This window comes from Rhinoraja longicauda, chromosome 15, assembly GCF_053455715.1.
Source record: "Rhinoraja longicauda isolate Sanriku21f chromosome 15, sRhiLon1.1, whole genome shotgun sequence".
Taxonomy (NCBI): domain Eukaryota; kingdom Metazoa; phylum Chordata; class Chondrichthyes; order Rajiformes; family Arhynchobatidae; genus Rhinoraja; species Rhinoraja longicauda.
The window spans coordinates 44,585,423-44,603,372 of NC_135967.1; positions in this window are offsets into that span (position 1 = coordinate 44,585,423).

Below are 17,950 nucleotides of genomic sequence, written 5' to 3' on the forward strand. Positions count from 1 at the left end.
GGGCGGGACATAGGAAGGATATAGGTGGAGACAGGAAGATAGAGGGAGATCTCAAGTCAAGTCAAGTCAAATTTATTTGTCACATACACATACTCGATGTGCAGTGAAATGAAAGTGGCAATGCCTGCGGGTTGTGCACAAAAATAATTACAGTTACAGCATATAAATAAAGTTAATAAGTTACTAAACATAGCACAAAAAGTGTCGACAAAAATTTAGTCTCTGGGGTTATCAAAGTTGACAGTCCTGATGGCCTGTGGGAAGAAGCTCCGTCTCATCCTCTCCGTTTTCACAGCGTGACAGCGGAGGCGTTTGCCTGACCGTAGCATCTGGAACAGTCCGTTACTGGGGTGGCAGGGGTCCCTCATGATCTTGCTTGCTCTGGATCTGCACCTCCTGATGTATAGGTCCTGCAGGGGGACGAGTGTAGTTCCCATGGTGCGTTCTGCCGAACGCACTATTCTCTGCAGGGCCATCCTGTCCTGGGCAGAGCTGTTCCCAAACCAGACTGTAATGTTGCCGGACAGGATGCTCTCTACAGCCCCAGAGTAGAAGCAATGGAGGATCCTCAGCGACACTCTGAATTTCCTCAGTTGTCTAAGGTGGTAAAGGCGCTGCTTAGCCTTACCCACCAGTGCGGCAATGTGCGTTGCCCACGTCAGATCCTCTGAGATGCGGACTCCCAAGTATTTGAAATTGCTCACCCTATCCACAATAGACCCATTTATCTCCAGTGGCGTGTACGTCCTTGGATGTTTAGCCCTTCTGAAGTCCACAATCAGCTCCTTTGTTTTAGTGACATTCAAGAGGAGGCTATTGTCCTGACACCAGAGTGCCAGATCAGCCACCTACTCCCGGTAGGCCTTCTCATCGTTGTTGGAGATCCGGCCCACCACCACAGTGTCATCAGCAAACTTGATGATGGAGTTTGAGCTGAACCTGGCCCTACAGTCATGTGTGTACAGGGAGTACAGTAGGGGGCTAAGGACGCAGCCCTGGGGGGATCCTATGTTCAGGGTGAGGGAGCTAGATGTGTGTTCCCCCATCCTGACCACTTGGGGCCTGGCAGTGAGAAAGTCCAGGACCCAGGCACACAGAGGGGTGATCTGGGAGATCAGCCATGATTGAATGGAGGAGTTGACTTGATGGGCTGAGTTGCCTAATTCTACTCCTGTCACTTATGAACCCAAGAACAATTTCCATGATGTATGCTTGATGTTGACGTCAGCAAAGAAAAGATTGTGATTTTTCATCAGTCTGAAGAAGGGTCTCGACCCGAAACGTCACCCATTCCCTCTCTCCTAGATGCTGCCTGACCTGCTGAGTTACTCCAGCATTTTGTGATACCTGTGATTGTACATTATATCCAAAGACTGTTGACTGTTGATTGAGAAGATAAATAGGTGGAGTCTGGAGAGTAGATATGTCACGTGTGGTCCCAATCAAACAAGGAAGCACAAAACAATACACACACACACACACACACACACACACACACACACACACACACACACACACACACACACACACACACACACACACACACACACACACACACACACACACACACATATATACACACATACACATACAGTATACAAACACATACACATATATATCCACACACACATTTACACACACACACATAGATATACACACACACACTTATATATATATACAGACACACACATATACACATACACACACATATACACATACACACACAGATACACACACACACACATATATACACGCACACATATATACACACACACAAATATATACACACACACACATAGAAACACACACATATATATGCACACACACGCACACACACACATATACACACACACACACACACACACACACACACACATATATATTTATATATATATAAATACACACATATACTACACATCATGAAAAGCATCTACTTCACCTAGTTTCAGACAGTTTTGAGTAACTGACCTTAAGTTCTGTCAAAATACAATTTATATCTTCTTATCCCTCCTGACAACAGTAGTCACTCAATGACACACTTGTCATATCCATTGAATTCAATCTGTGACAATTAAACTATGAGCCACGAGTCCCATTCACTGGAATGACATCCAACAATCCTTTTTCTAAAAGGTGGCTGGTTTTCACAAGTTCACAAGTTGTAGGAGTAGAATTAGGCCATTCGGCCCATCGAGTCGACTCTGCCATTCACACATGGCTGATCTATCTCTCCCTCCCAACCCCATTCTCCTGCCTTCTCCCCATAACCTCTGACACCTATACTAATTAAGAATCAATCTATCTCTGCCTTAAAAACATCCACTGACGGTGAATGGGACTTGTGGCTCATAGAATTCCACAGATTCACCACCCCCCTGACTAACGAAATTCCTCCTCTTCTTCCCAAAAGAATGTCCTTTTACTCTGAGGCTGTGACCTCTAATCTTAGACTCTCCCACTAGTGGAAACATCCTCTCCACATCTACTCTATCCACGCCTTTCACTATTCTGTATGTTTCAAATGAGGTGCCCCTCATTTTTCTAAACAGGCCCAGTGCTGACAAACATTCGTCATAGGTTAACCTACTCATTCATGGGGTCTATCTTTCCCTCTCAACCGCATCCTCCTGCCTTCTCTCCATAATCCCAGACGCCCTCACCAATCAAGATTCAGTCAATCTCAAATTTGGGCAATAAATTCACCACCCTCTGACAAGAGAAATTCCTCCTCATTAATGACTTAGACGAAGGGATTAAAAGTACCATTAACAAATTTGCAGATGATACTAAGCTGGGGGGTAGTGTGAATTGTGAGGAAGATGCAATAAGGCTGCAGGGTGACTTGGACAGGTTGTGTGAGTGGGCGGATACATGGCAGATGCAGTTTAATGTAGATAAGTGTGAGGTTATTCACTTTGGAAGTAAGAATAGAAAGGCAGATTATTATCTGAATGGTGTCAAGTTAGGAGGAGGGGGAGTTCAACGAGATCTGGGTGTCCTAGTGCATCAGTCAATGAAAGGAAGCATGCAGGTACAGCAGGCAGTGAAGAAAGCCAATGGAATGTTGGTCTTCATAACAAGAGGAGTTGAGTATAGGAGCAAAGAGGTCCTTCTACAGTTGTACCGGGCCCTGGTGAGACCGCACCTGGAGTACTGTGTGCAGTTTTGGTCTCCAAATTTGAGGAAGGATATTCTTGTTATGGAGGGCGTGCAGCGTAGGTTCACTAGGTTAATTCCCGGAATGGCGGGACTGTCGTATGTTGAAAGGCTGGAGCGATTGGGCTTGTATACACTAGAATTTAGAAGGATGAGGGGGGATCTTATTGAAACATATAAGATAATTAGAGGATTGGACACATTAGAGGCAGGAAACATGTTCCCAATGTTGGGGGAGTCCAGAACAAGGGGCCACAGTTTAAGAATAAGGGGTAGGCCATTTAGAACGGAGATGAGGAAGAACTTTTTCAGTCAGAGAGTGGTGAAGGTGTGGAATTCTCTGCCTCAGAAGGCAGTGGAGGCCAGTTCGTTGGATGCTTTCAAGAGAGAGCTGGATAGAGCTCTTAAGGATAGCGGAGTGAGGGGGTATGGGGAGAAGGCAGGAACGGGGTACTGATTGAGAGTGATCAGCCATGATCGCATTGAATGGCGGTGCTGGCTCGAAGGGCTGAATGGCCTACTCCTGCACCTATTGTCTATTGTCTATTGTCATCTCCTGAATTCCTAATCACAAATGGCACAACGGTTCCTTGATATTGATAACCCTGGATAACAACAAAAACATTTGGGTTGCAATCACAATCTACCATTTTATTCGAGGTACGTTTTTGTTTCCAGAGCTATGACAACAGCGTGAAGATTTTGCCTCAGGAAGACAACCATTCCTATTCCAACTCAAATTTGGCCTCTTGACATTTGGAGCTGTGAGTAGCTAATTGGATCTTGGAAATCCATATAAAAAGCACTCAGAGAATTCTTTCAAGCTGCGGAAATTCAGATCTGCTTTTTAATTAGTTCTATATAATGTATGTGGTAATTTTATATTTGCTTTCCACTGGTATGTCCAATTACCAATGATTTGAATCCTTGAAAGGCCCCATTTTAACCAACGGGGAAAGCTCTTAAAGTGTAAGGGCGGCACGGTGGCGCAGCGGTAGAGTAGCTGCTTTACAGCGAATGCAGCGCCGGAGACTCAGGTTCGATCCTGACTACGGGTGCTGCACTGTAAGGAGTTTGTACGTTCTCCTCGTGACCTGCGTGGGTTTTCTCCGAGATCTTCGGTTTCCTCCCACACTCCAAAGACGTACAGGTATGTAGGTTAATTGGCTGGGTAAATGTGAAAATTGTCCCTAGTGGGTGTAGGATAGTGTTAATGTACGGGGATCGCTGAGCGGCACGGACTTGGAGGGCCGAAAAGGCCTGTTTCCGGCTGTATATATATGATATGATATGATAACACTGTAAGGACAAAATCAGGGAAGCCACATCCTTAAAATAATCAGGAACAAACTGTTCTAAACAGCACCCAACCCAAACGGCTGTGTGTGTGCGGGTCACAGATGTGTGTCTGCAATCGCTCATTACAATCACTCCATTCTTTTAGATCTCCACTTCCACAGCAATGTTTCTTATTGGGCTATTCCCTTTTATCATGTAACCCTACACTGTGGAGGGCTCGAATGTAATCATGCATTATGAGGACATTGCCAGTACTCGAGGGCCTGAGCTACAGGGAGAGGTTGACCAGGCTGGGACTCCGTTCCTTGAAGCACAGGAGGACGAGGGGGTGATCTTGTAGAGGTGTATAAAATCACGAGAGGAATTGGTCGGGTAGATGCACAGAGTCTCTTGCCCAGAGCTGGTGAATCGAGGACAAGAGGACATAGGTTTAAGGTGAAGGGGAAAAGATTTAAGAGGAATCTGAGGGGTAACTTTTTCACATAAAGGGTGGTGGGTGTATGGAACGAGCTGCCAGAGGAGTTAGTTGAGGCAGGGACTATCCCAACATTTAAGAAACAGTTAGACAGGTGCATAGATAGGACAGGTTTGGAGGGATATGGGCCAAACGCGGGCTGGTGGGACTAGTGTAGCTGGGACATGTTGGCCGGTGAGGGCAAGATGGGCCGAAGGGCCAGTTTCCACACTGTGTGGCTCTACGACTTTGTGTATTGTCTTTCCGCTGACTGGGGTTAGCATGCAACAAAAGCTTTTCACTGTACCTCGTTACACGTGACAATAAACTGAACTGAAACTCAACTTAGAGTCTGAAGGAGGGTCCCAACCAGAAACGGCACCTGTCCATTTCCATGCCCCCCAGAGATGCTGCCTGACCCCCGCTGAATTACTCCAGCACTTTGGGTCTTTTTTGGGCAATTCAGCACCTGCAGTTCCTTGTGTCTTCCATTTCCACACATTAGCAAGGAAACAGCTTGGTAATGCAAATTGTTAATGTAGGACCTTTCTCGATTCTGTAACTCGTTTAGCTTTAAATATGTTTTCTCTGGTTACGGTTTTAAGTGAAGCCTGCAAATTGCAGCATAATAACTACGCAGGAAGCAATGACCTAAAACCCTCTTAAAAACAAAATTACCAATGGACTGGAGGCGAAAGTTAATGCTGTCAATCAGTGCTGTCAATTAGTGCTGGAGGACCTCAGTGGGTCAGGCAGCGTCTGGTGAGGGAATGGACAGGCAATGTTTCGGGTCGGGACCCGATTCTTCAGACTGATTTTTAAAAGTTTAGTTTAGTTTAGAGATGCAGAGCGGAAATAGGCCCTTCGGCCCACCGAGTCCGTGCCAACCCGTGATTCCTGCATACTAACACTATCCCACACACACTAGGGGCAATTTACAGTGTAGGAAGGAACTGCAGATGCTGGTTTAAACTGAAGATACACACAAAACTCAGCGGGACAGGAGGCATCTCTGGAGAGAAGGGATGGGTGACGTTTCGGGTCGAGGCTGTAGAAGGGTCCCGACCTGAAACGTCACCCATTCCTTTCCTCCAGAGATGCTGCCTGACTCGCTGAGTCCCTCCAGCATTTTGTGTCTATCTTAGGAACAATTTACAATTACACCAAGCCAATTAACCTACACACCTGTACGTTTTTGGAGTGTGGGGGGAAACCGGAGCACCCGGAGAAAACTCACCCAGGTCACGGGGAGAACTCCGAACAGACCGCGCCCGAGGTCAGGATGTCAGGACAGAACCTGGGTCTCGAATCAAATCGGAAAAATTCAATAGGTCAGGCAGTGCCTGTTAAGCGAGAAATTGAGTTAGCATTTGTGACGTTTAGCTTGTTCACATGTTTTCAGTGATGTTTAAGTTTAGTTTATTGTCATATGTACCGAGGTACAGTGAAAAGCTCTTTGTTGCGTGCTATCTAGTCAGCACAAAACCTATACATGATCACAAAATGCTGGAGTAACTCAGCAGGTCAGGCAGCATCTCGGGAGAGAAGGAATGGCATCTCCTGAGATGCTGCGTGACCGGCTGAGTTACTCCAGCATCTTGTGAATAAATACCTTCGATTTGTACCAGCATCTGCAGTTATCTTCTTATACTATACATGATCACAACGAACAGTCCACAGTGTACAGATACAGGATGAAGTGGATAATGTTTAGTGATGTTTTGTATTTTGGGAATAGTTGTTCATGTGCTGCTGAAATCCTGTTTACTTTTGTGATGCAGCGTGGAAGCAGGACCTTCGGCCCACCGAGTCCACGCCGAGCATCGATCACCCATTCACACTGGAGAGAAGGAATGGGTGACGTTTCGGGCCGAGACCCTTCTGCAGTCTGAAGAAGGGTCTCGACCCGAAACGTCACCCATTCCTTCTCTCCAGAGATGCTGCCTGACCCGCTGAGTTACTCCAGCATTTTGTGTCCACCTTCGATTTGTACCAGCATCTGCAGTTATTTTCCTGCCCGTTCACACTAGTTCTATGTTATCCCACTTTCCCATCCACTCCCTAAACACTCGGGGGGGATTTACAGAGGGACAATTAACCTACAATCCCGTGTGTTTTTGGGGGTGTTGGGGGGAACGGCAGCACCCGGGAGAAACCCACATGGTCACAGGGAGAACATGCAAACTCCACGCAGGCAGCACCCGAGGTCAGGATGGAACCCGGGTGTCCTGTGCTGTGAGTTGCACTAGTTGCACCACCATGCTCTCCAGAGATTAATTAGCGAGTGTTGTTACTCTGAGGCAAAAGTCTGATACTAAGTTGTGTGTACTTCGAAATAGATCTAATTAAAAAGCTGTGTTGTCGATAACACTCTTTGAGGTTGACAACATGAACTAAAAATAAATCCAGTCTGGTTGATGAGCTTGGACCCGTATGACCAAGTTAAGACTCTAACATTATTTTAAAATTCAGACTTTATGGATACAAGGTGCACCTTAAACATGGCGATTCTCGTGTCCTGACTCAGTGTGGTCCACTATCTTGTGTAGGAAGGAACTGCAGATGCTGGTTTACATCGATGATAGATACAAAATGCTGGAGTAACTCAGCGGGACAGGCAGCATCTGTGGATGGAAGGAATGGGTGACGTTTTGGGTCGAGACCCTTCGTCAGACTGAAAGTCAGGGGAGAGGCATCAAAGGGGATGAGGCTCAAGGAAAATGTAGGATAGATCGTTGTTAGCTCGGAGAAGGTGACAATGAGGCCTACAGAGATAAAATGTAATCAGGGGGTCAGTCAGACTGGTCGGAGAACCGGGAAGGGGAGGGATGGAGAGAGAGAGGGAAAGCAAGGGTTACTTGAAGTTAGAGAAGTCAACGTTCATGCCGCTGGGGTGTGAGCTGCCCAAGCGAAATATGAGGTGCTGTTCCTCCAATTTGCGCTGGGCCTCACTCTGACAGTGGAGGAGGCCCAGGACAGAAAGGTCGGTGTGGGAATGGGAGGGGGAGTTAAAGTGTTGAGCAACCGGGAGGCCAGGTAGTTTTAGGCGGACTGAGCGGAGGTGTTAAGCCAAGTGGTCGCTGGGCCTGCCATCTTTTGCTTAGATACACTTATTCTTAGTATGATTTGCGTAATGTGAAGCAGGATTGTCACTGAGCTGTATGCGAAAGAGAATTTCACTGTGTTTAGGTACATGTGGCAGTAAGCTACCATTGAACCATTGAAAAGTTTGAGAAAAAAACCCCCTTATTTTTCAATAATTTTGCCAAATGCAAAAAATTGCAAATGCTGGAAAATGTAATCGAAAAAAAAGATATCTGAAAAACGCAGCAGGTCAGGCAGCATCTGTGAAGGTAATGGTATAAATTGACCACTTTTGTTACGATAAAATATGACCACTCACTTATTATTAAAGTGGAAGAAAATATCTGCAGATGCTGGTACAAATCGAAGGGAGATGCTGCCTGACCTGCTGAGTTACTCCAGCAATTTGTGAATAAATACCTTCCACTTATTATTAAATATATATGAAAAAGAATGTTTCAAATATGTAAAGTTTTGTTGGAACCTGAGGAATGTAAAAAAATGTTGTTTCCTGTAACTTTTCAATTTAATTGGAAGAAATTAACCTCGAATTGTGCTGAATGTGGTTAATAGTAGGAACTTATTGAACGAGAAAATATTGTTGACAACACAATCTTTGAAGCTGAAAAGTAACGTTAAACATTAATGGAATGTGCAGCCATAAAATGTTATGACTCAATTATTATTGACTATTGGGTTATGTTCAGGCAGATTCCCCCACTAATAAAATCATATATTTAATTTAGCTAAATTAACTTTCAAATTGTTACTCAAAGCTTGTGGTGCCTGATGAGACAAAGCCATTCGAGAAGACATAGTTTAGGTGATGTGACATGTTTGGAACTTCTAAGATGCATATCTGGTGTCTGAGCTATCTTCTAATTGGGCTAATTTAGTTTTTTTGTTTGCACTTGTCATTGCTAATGTAGAGACTTTTTGTTTAGAGATACAGCACGGAAACGGACCCTTTGGCTCACCGAGTCCACGCCGACTAGCCATCTCTCCCGTACACTAGCACTGTCCTACACACACTAGGGACAATGCACGATTTTACTGAAGCCAATTACCCTACAAACCTGCACGTCTTTGGGATGTGGGAGGAAACCTCAGCATCCGGAGAAAACCCACGCGGTCATGGGGAGAACGTCCAAACTCCGTATACCTGAGGTCAGGATCGAACCCGGGTCTCTGGCGCTGTGAGGCAGCAACTCTACCAGCTGCGCCACTGCGTTCCCACCCCAGTTGGTAAAAGTTGAAATTGGTGGGAACTGTTGGAAATATTTAACTCTTAGGGCTAACGGAATCAAGGGATATGGGGGGAAAAGCCGGAACGGGGCACTGATTTTGGATGATCAGCCACGATCATATTGAATGGCGGTGCTGGCTCGAAGGGCCAAATGGCCTACTCCTGCACCTAATTTCTATGTTTCTATAACAGTTATCTGAGCAGAGAGGTATATCCTCAGCCACGCTGGGGGAAACGCGGTGAGGTGGGGGTGGGCGGGGAGGGGGGGGGGTGAACAAAGGGGGACAGTGCACGGGATCTTTAGTAACTCTGTCAGCGCCCTTTATGTGGCGACTGTTTGCATACCTTGGGTATGCGAAACGAAGAATTTCACTGTGACGCCACACATGGCAATAAAGTGTCATTCATTCATTGGAGTTGGAACACGATAAGGTTCACGGAGTTGCACGGAGGCAGAGAGGAAAGCTCTTCAGCGGGTAGTCCATTGAGCTCAGAGGACTATCGGAACGGTAGCACGGTAGGGCGGCACGGTAGCGCAGCGGTAGAGTTGCTGCTTTACAGCGAATGCAGCGCCGGAGACTCAGGTTCGATCCTGACTATGGGTGCTGCACTGTAAGGAGTTTGTACGTTCTCCCCGTGACCTGCGTGGGTTTACTCCGAGATCTTCGGTTTCCTCCCACACTCCAAAGACGTACAGGTATGTAGGTTAATTGGCTGGGTAAATGTAAAAATTGTCCCTAGTAGGTGTAGGATAATGTTAATGTATGGGGATCACTGGGCGGCACGGACTTGGAGGGCCGAAAAGGCCTGTTTCCGGCTGTATGTATATGATGATATGATGATAACACAGCTACCAGCCTTGGAGGGCATCTGCAACACACGATGCCTCAGAAAAGCCACCAGCATCCACAAAGACTCTTCATACCCCTGCAACAGTCTGTTCGGACTCCTTCCATCGGACAGACGATACAAGACCTTCTACGCCCGCACCTCCAGACTCAGGAACAGCTTCATCCCCAGGGCCATAGCTGCTATGAACCGGTCCTGCTGAGCCGGATGGTCACATCGCACAGTGAACCGGCACAGATCTACTTGCACTTTATTCTGTTTTAAAACTGTTACAACTTGTTTCATTGGGTTGTTTAAATTAATACTGACTAGCTAATTAAATTATTGCATCGTATGGGAGGCGCATTTCCCAATCTCGTTGTACCCCTGTACAATGACCATAAAGATATATTGTATTGTATTGTATTGTATTGTTTGAATATGAACATCGTTTTTGACTCTGCGCTGCCTGTGATTAGCTGCTTACGTTTAGTTTACCAAGGTACCACCCCATGGAAACAGGCCCTTCGGCCCACCGAGTCCACGCCGACCATCGATCGCCCGTTCACACACTAGTTCTACGTTATTCTACTTTCCCATCCACTGCCGACACACTGGAGGCAATTTTACGGAGGGCCAATTAACGTACAAATCCACACCTCTTTGGGACGTGGGAGGAAACCGGAGCACCCGGGGTGAACCCACGCGGTCACGGGGAGAGCGTGCAAACTCCAGAGACGCCACAGGCAGGACCTGAGGTCAGGATCGATATAGAGTGCGTGAGGTTGCAGCCCCTGTTCCAGTATCTGAAGGGGTTGCTCCTCAAGTTCTGGCTCCATTTTAGCCCCACGCTTTTAATTTTTGGGCACCCGGTACAGAGGGGGGGGAGGGTCGAGAAGGGGGTCTCCCTGTTGGTCTGCTCCTGGGCCTGGCCAAGATGGCCATCCGCGGGTCCAGGCAGCGGGTAGTCAATGGCCTCACAGAAGTCGGCTGCCTACCCCTGTTCCGGGCTTACGTCCGTGCCTGCGTGTCCCTGGAGAGGGAACACGCGGTGTCCACGGGGACTCTGGAACCTTCCGTGAACGCTGGTCGCCGCGGGGGGTCGAATGTATTGTTGACAGAGATGGCGGGGTTTTAATGTGATCATTGTTTATTTTGTAAACGGCCGATACAGGCGGCTTTTATTTGATTACATTTCGTTTTGTACGTTTGAATGTTTTTCTTTGGAATAGAACTTTTATATATTAAAAAAAAGGCCAGGATCGAACCGTGAAGGTGCTGTCTCCATGCTGTGTCTCTCCCGTGCTCGATGCTTTCTCTGTAGACCTGCTCACCGAGCTGGTCTCATCGCATCGCACCCCTTAGAATTTATCTTCATTCCCTTTAATCCCTTGAAACTGAACAACCCTTCATAGAAACACAGAAACATAGAAAATAGGTCCAGGAGCAGCGGTAGAGTTGCTGCCTCACAGCGCCAGAGACCCAGGTTCGATCCTGACTACGGGCGCTGTCTGTACGGAGTTTGTACGTTCTCCCCGTGACCTGCGTGGGTTTTCTCTGAGATCTTCGGTTTCCTCCCACACTCCAAAGACGTGCAGGTTTGTAGGTTGATTGGCTTTGGTAAAATTGGAAATTGTCCCTAGTGTAGAGGATAGTGCTAGTCTGAAGAAGGGTCTCGACACTAAAACGTCACCCATTCCTTCTCTCCTGAGATGCTGCCTGACCCGCTGAGTTACTCCAGCATTTTGTGATACCTAGGATAGTGCTAGTGACCGCTGGTCAATAGACAATAGGTGCAGGAGGAGGCCATTCGGCCCTTCGAGCCAGCACCGCCATTCAATGTGATCATGGCTGATCATTCTCAATCAGTATCCCGTTCCTGCCTTCTCCCCATACCCCCTGACTCTGCTAATGAGCTCTATCTAGCTCTCTCTTGAATGCATTCGGAGAATTGGCCTCCACTGCCTTCTGAGGCAGAGAATTCCACAGATTCACGACTCTCTGACTGAAAAAGTTTTTCCTCATCTCAGTTCTAAATGGCCTACCCCTTATTCTTAAACTGTGGCCCCTGGTTCTGGACTCCCCCAACATTGGGAACATGCTCCCTGCCTCTAATGTGTCCAACCCCTTATTAATCTTATACGTTTCAATGGTCGGCACAGATTCAGTGGGCCGAAAGGCCTGTTTCTGCCCTGTATCTCTAACGTTTAAAGTAAAATGCTGGCACTTGCCCTAAATGCGGATCAAAGAACTGTCTATCTTTACATTTGAATTTTTTTCCTGGTTTACCATGAAATACAATTTATTTGATCGCACATCACAGGTGGCATAGTGGTGTAGCAGGTGGAGGTGCTGCGATACAGTGCCGGAGAACTTGGTTCGATCCTGACCTCGGGTGTAAGAAAATAACTGCAGATGCTGGTACAAATCGAAGGTATTTATTTCACAAAATGCTTGATCAACTCAGCAGGTCAGGCAGCATCTCAGGAGAGAAGGAATGGGTGACGTTTCGGGTCGAGACCATTCTTCAGACTGTTGTCTGTGTGGAGTTTGTACGTTCCCCCTATGACCGGGATTTCTCTGGTGTCATCCCATATCATGTAGACTTGCATATTTGTAGGTTAATTGGCTTCCCTAGCGTGCAGGGCAGAACGAGTGTACGGGTGATCGCTGGGGGTCAGCACCGGCTCGTTGGGCCGAAGGGCCTGTTTCCACGCCGTACCTCTAGCCCAAATGAATTAAAGAAAAATTGCCCCTAATGCGTAGGGGAATGGGTGCAAAAGTGGGACCACAGAGAACTAGTGTACGGGGTGATCGATGGTCGGCGCGGACTCGGTGGGCCGAAGGGCCTGTTTCAATAGACAATAGACAATAGGTGCAGGAGGAGGCCATTCGGCCCTTTGAGCCAGCACCACCATTCAATGTGATCATGGCTGATCATTCTCAATCAGTACCCCGTTCCTGCCTTCTCCCCTTACCCCCTGACTCCACTATCCTTAAGAGCTCTATCCAGCTCTCTCTTGAATGCATTCAGAGAATTGGCCTCCACTGCCTTCTGAGGCAGAGAATTCCACAGATTCACAACTCTCTGACTGAAAAAGTTTTTCTTCATCTCAGTTCTAAATGGCCTACCCCTTATTCTTAAACTGTGGCCCCTTGTTCTGGACTCCCCCAACATTGGGAACATGTTTCCTGCCTCTAACGTGTCCAACCCCTTAATAATCTTATACGTTTCCACACTGTATCTCTAAACTAAACACCCTATTCAATTTGCTGAATCTTTTAAAGGAATGTACTGTGCAGAGAAAAGTTTTGCCTAAAGCTTGCTTGATTCCCAAAGCTTTTCATGAAATGAAACCATTCTCTACCTCCATTATTTATTTCCAGGCTGTAATGCTGCATTAGCCAGCAATATCCCCACTCCCTCTGTTGACTTAACAGTTACACAGCGCTAATAAGAAGGTTCAATGACCCAGTTCTGAATTTGGAATGAATGTATGTGTGATAAACATCTTTTTGCACATCCATTAACCATTACTGTCTATACTTGACATTTAACCTTGTCTCACATTATTTCATTACCGTTGCTAGCAGTTCTACATAAAGCTATTGAGAACATTCTTTAAAGGGCTGTTCATTTTGCTCATTGGCTCAGTGGGAATTGTCGCGCCTCTTGACTACTGGGTTAGTTTAGTTTAGTTTAGAGATGCAGCCTGGAAACAGGCTCTTCGTCCCATCGAGTCCATGCCGACCTGCGATCCCCGCACACTAACATTATCCTACACGCACTGGGGACAATTTACATTTATAACCAAGCCAATTAATGTACAAACCAGTACGTCTTTGGAGTGTGGGAGGAAACCGAAGGTCTCGGATAAAACCCACGCAGTCACGGGGAGAACGTACAAACTCTGTACAGACAGCGCCCGTAGTCGGGATCGAACCCAGATCTCTGGCGCTGTAAGGCAGCAACTCTACCGCTGCGCCACCATGCTGTTCTACAGAAAGGCCACACTTCTGAACTTTAACCTTGGCTGTACTGGCAGAGTTGCTAGCATTTGAGGGGTGACCTTATAGAGGTGTATAAAATCATGAGATGAATAGATCGGGTAACTGTACAGAGTCGCTTGCCCAGAGTAGGGGAATCGAGAACCAGAGGACATAGGTTTAAGGTTAGGGAGAAAAGATTTCATAGGTAACTTTTTCGCGCAAAGAGTGGTGGGTGTATGGAACGAGCTGCCAGAGGAGGTAGTTCAGGCTGTGACTATCCCAACGTTTAAGAAACAGTTAGACAGGTACATGGATAGGACAGGTCTGGAGGGATATGGGTCAAATGTGGGCAGATGGGACTAGTGCAGCTGGGACATTGTTGGCCGGTGTGGGCAAGATGGCCTGACCGCGGGAGAAGATGGCAGGGGAAGGGAAAAGACATTCTGGCCTTCCATCACAGTGAGGAGGTGACTGGAGGAGACTCACTGTGATGGATGTTTCTTTTTTTTGTGTGTTGGTTGGGGTTGTGTAATTTGCTTATTTTATTGCTTTTATTGTTGGACTGTGGGTGACTAAATTTCGTCCAAAAAACTTGTTTCCCAAGGGTGCAAGCTGTCCCAAGGCATTATTTCAAAGACTATTAGGAGAGTACTCTGTCATCCCAGTGTAAGAAAATAACTGCAGATGCTGGTACAAAGGTATTTATTCACAAAATGCTGGAGTAACTCAGCAGGTCAGGCAGCATCTCAGGAGAGAAGGAATGGGTGACGTTTCAGGTTGAGACCCTTTTTCAGACTGATGTCAGTGGGGCGGGACAAAGGAAGGATATAGGTGGAGACAGGAAGACAGTGGGAGAACTGGGAAGTGGTAGGGGAAGAGAGGGACAGAGGAACTATCTAAAGTTGGAGAAGTCAATGTTTATACCACTGGGCTGCAAGCTGCCCAGGCGAAATATGAAGTGCTGTTTCTCCAATTTCCGGCAAGGCTCACTATGGCACTGGAGGAGGCCCATGACAGAAAGGTCAGACTGGGAGTGGGAGGGGGAGTTGAAGTGCTCAGCCACCGGGAGATCAGGTTGGTTAAGGCAGACTGAGCGCAGGTGTTGAGCGAAGCGATCACCGAGCCTGCGTTTGGTTTTGCCAATGTAAAGAAGTTGACATCTAGAGCAGCGGATGCAATAGATGAGGTTGGAGGAGGTGCAGGTGAACCTCTGTCTCACCTGGAAAGACTGTTTGGGTCCTTGGATGGAGTTGAGGGGGGAGGTAAAGGGACAGGTGTTGCATCTCGTGCGGTTGCAGGGGAAAGTGCCCGGGGTTGGGGTGGTTTGGGTAGGAAGGGACGAGTGGACCAGGGAGTTACAGAGGGAACGGTCTCTGCTGAACGCAGAAAGGGGAGGGGATGGGAAGATATGGCCAGTGGTGGGGTCCTGTTGTAGGTGACGGAAATGTTGGCGGATGATTTGTTGGATCTGCTGGCTGGTGGGGTGGAAGGTGAGAACGAGGGGGATTCTGTCCTTGTTGCGAGTGGGGGGAGGGGGAGCAAGAGCGGAGCTGTGGGATGTAGAAGAGACCCTAGTGAGAGCCTCATCTATAATGGAGGAGGGGAAGCCCCGTTTCCTGAAGAACGAGGACATCTCTGATGCCCTAGTGTGAAACACCTCATCCCGGGCGCAGATGCGGCGTAGACGGAGGAATTAGGAGTAGGGGATAGACTATTATTCCCAGGAAGCACATCTAAAAAGAGACATAATGTATAAGAAAATAACTGCAGATGCTGGTACAAATCGATTTGTTCACAAAATGCTGGAGTAACTCAGCAGGTCAGGCAGCATCTCGGGAGAGAAGGAATGGGTGATGTTTCGGGTCGAGACCCTTCTTCAGACTGAAGAAGTCACCCATTCCTTCTCTCCCGAGATGCTGCCTGACCTGCTGAGTTACTCCAGCATTTTGTGAACAAATCTAAAAAGAGACACTCTGGTCAGTTTAGTTTAGTTTGGTTAAGTTTAGTTTAGAGATACTGTGGGGAAACAGGCCCTTTCGGCTCACCGGGTCCGCGCCGACCAGCGATCCCCGCACATTAACACTATCCTACACACACAGCGGCGACAATTTATCATTTACACCAGGCCAATTAACCTGCACACCTGTACGTCTTTGGAGTGTGGGAGGAAAACGAAGATCTCAGAGAAAACCCACGCAGGTCACGGGGAGAACGTACAAACTCCGTACAGACAGCACCCGCAGCCAGGATCGAACCCGGGTCTCCGGCGCTGCATTCGCTGTAAGGCAGCAACTCTACCGCTCCGCCACCGTGGGCAAATTGGCTGGGCAAATGTCAAAAAAAGAATTGTCCCTAGTGTGTGTAGGATAGTCTTAATGTGTGGGGATCGCTGGGCTGCGCGGACCCGGTGGGCCGAAGGGCCTGTTTGCGCGCTGTAAATCTAAAAAAAAAATCTAATCAAGAACCTGGCAATCTCCTCTTTAAAAATATCCGAAGATAGACACAAGATGATGGAGTAACTCAGCGGGTCAGGCAGCATTTCTGGAGAAAAAGGAATAGGTGATGTTTCGGGTCGAGACTCTTCTTCAGACTGAGAGTCAGGGGAGAGGGAAACTAGAGGTAAGAAAATGTACAGACCAAATCAAGGCCGGCAACAATGACCAAAGATGCTCCTAGAAGTTATGAATCTACGAGCATCTTTGAGGGTGCAATCTTAATGGAAGTTCTTTCTTCAGAAAATAACTGGTGGGTCCAAGGCTTCTCATAAGGTCATAAGTGATAGGAGCAGAAATAGGCCATTCGGACCATCCAATCTACTCTGTCATTTAACCATGGCTGATCTATCTCTCCCTCCTAACACCATTCTCCTGCCTTAGGAATAGACAATAGGTGCAGGAGTAGGCCATTCAGCCCTTCGAGCCAGCACCGCCATTCAATGTGATCATGGCTGATCATTCACAATCAGTACCCCGTTCCTGCCTTCTCCCCATACCCCCTGACTCCACTATCTTTAAGAGCTCTATCTAGCTCCCCGTAACCCCTGACGCCCGTACTAATCAAGAATCTAATCAGGAATTCTCAGCGTCAGATCAATGCTGGGTAATAATTGATCCTCAACGCGTGCTTTGATATAGTTTATAGCGGCCTGCAGTATTGTGAGGAAAATCTAACACATCTAACAATCTTCCGAAGCTTCCCAACTGATCCCACCAGCATCATGAGCCGCAGAGTGGTTCTGTTACATCCCCGGACTGCCCACAGCCATGTGATGGGGCAAGCCAGCATGGACAAGAGTCAAGGGTCAAGAGTGGTTTATTGTCATATGTCCCAGATAGAACAACGACATTCTTACTTGCAGCAGCACAACAGAATTATGTAAACATAGTACACTGTAAGCAATATAGTAAACGAGAAAAACAGTTCAGAGTTTCTATATATACATATGCATACATACATATACACACACATACATATATATATGCACTCACATATACATATACACACACACACAGACACACACGCACACATACATACACACACGCGCACACACACATGTATATACACACAAGCACACACACGCACGCACACATTCATATACACACAAGCACACACACGCACGCACACATTCATATACACACACGCACATACACGTACATATACACACGCGCACACATTCATATACACACATGCACATCCACGCGCACATACACGCACACATACACACAGGCACACACACATACACACATGCACACACACATACATATGCACACTTGCACATACACATACATATACACACATATGCACACACGCATACATATGCACACACACACATACATATACATACGCACACATACATATACACGTGCACACATACATATACACATGCACACATA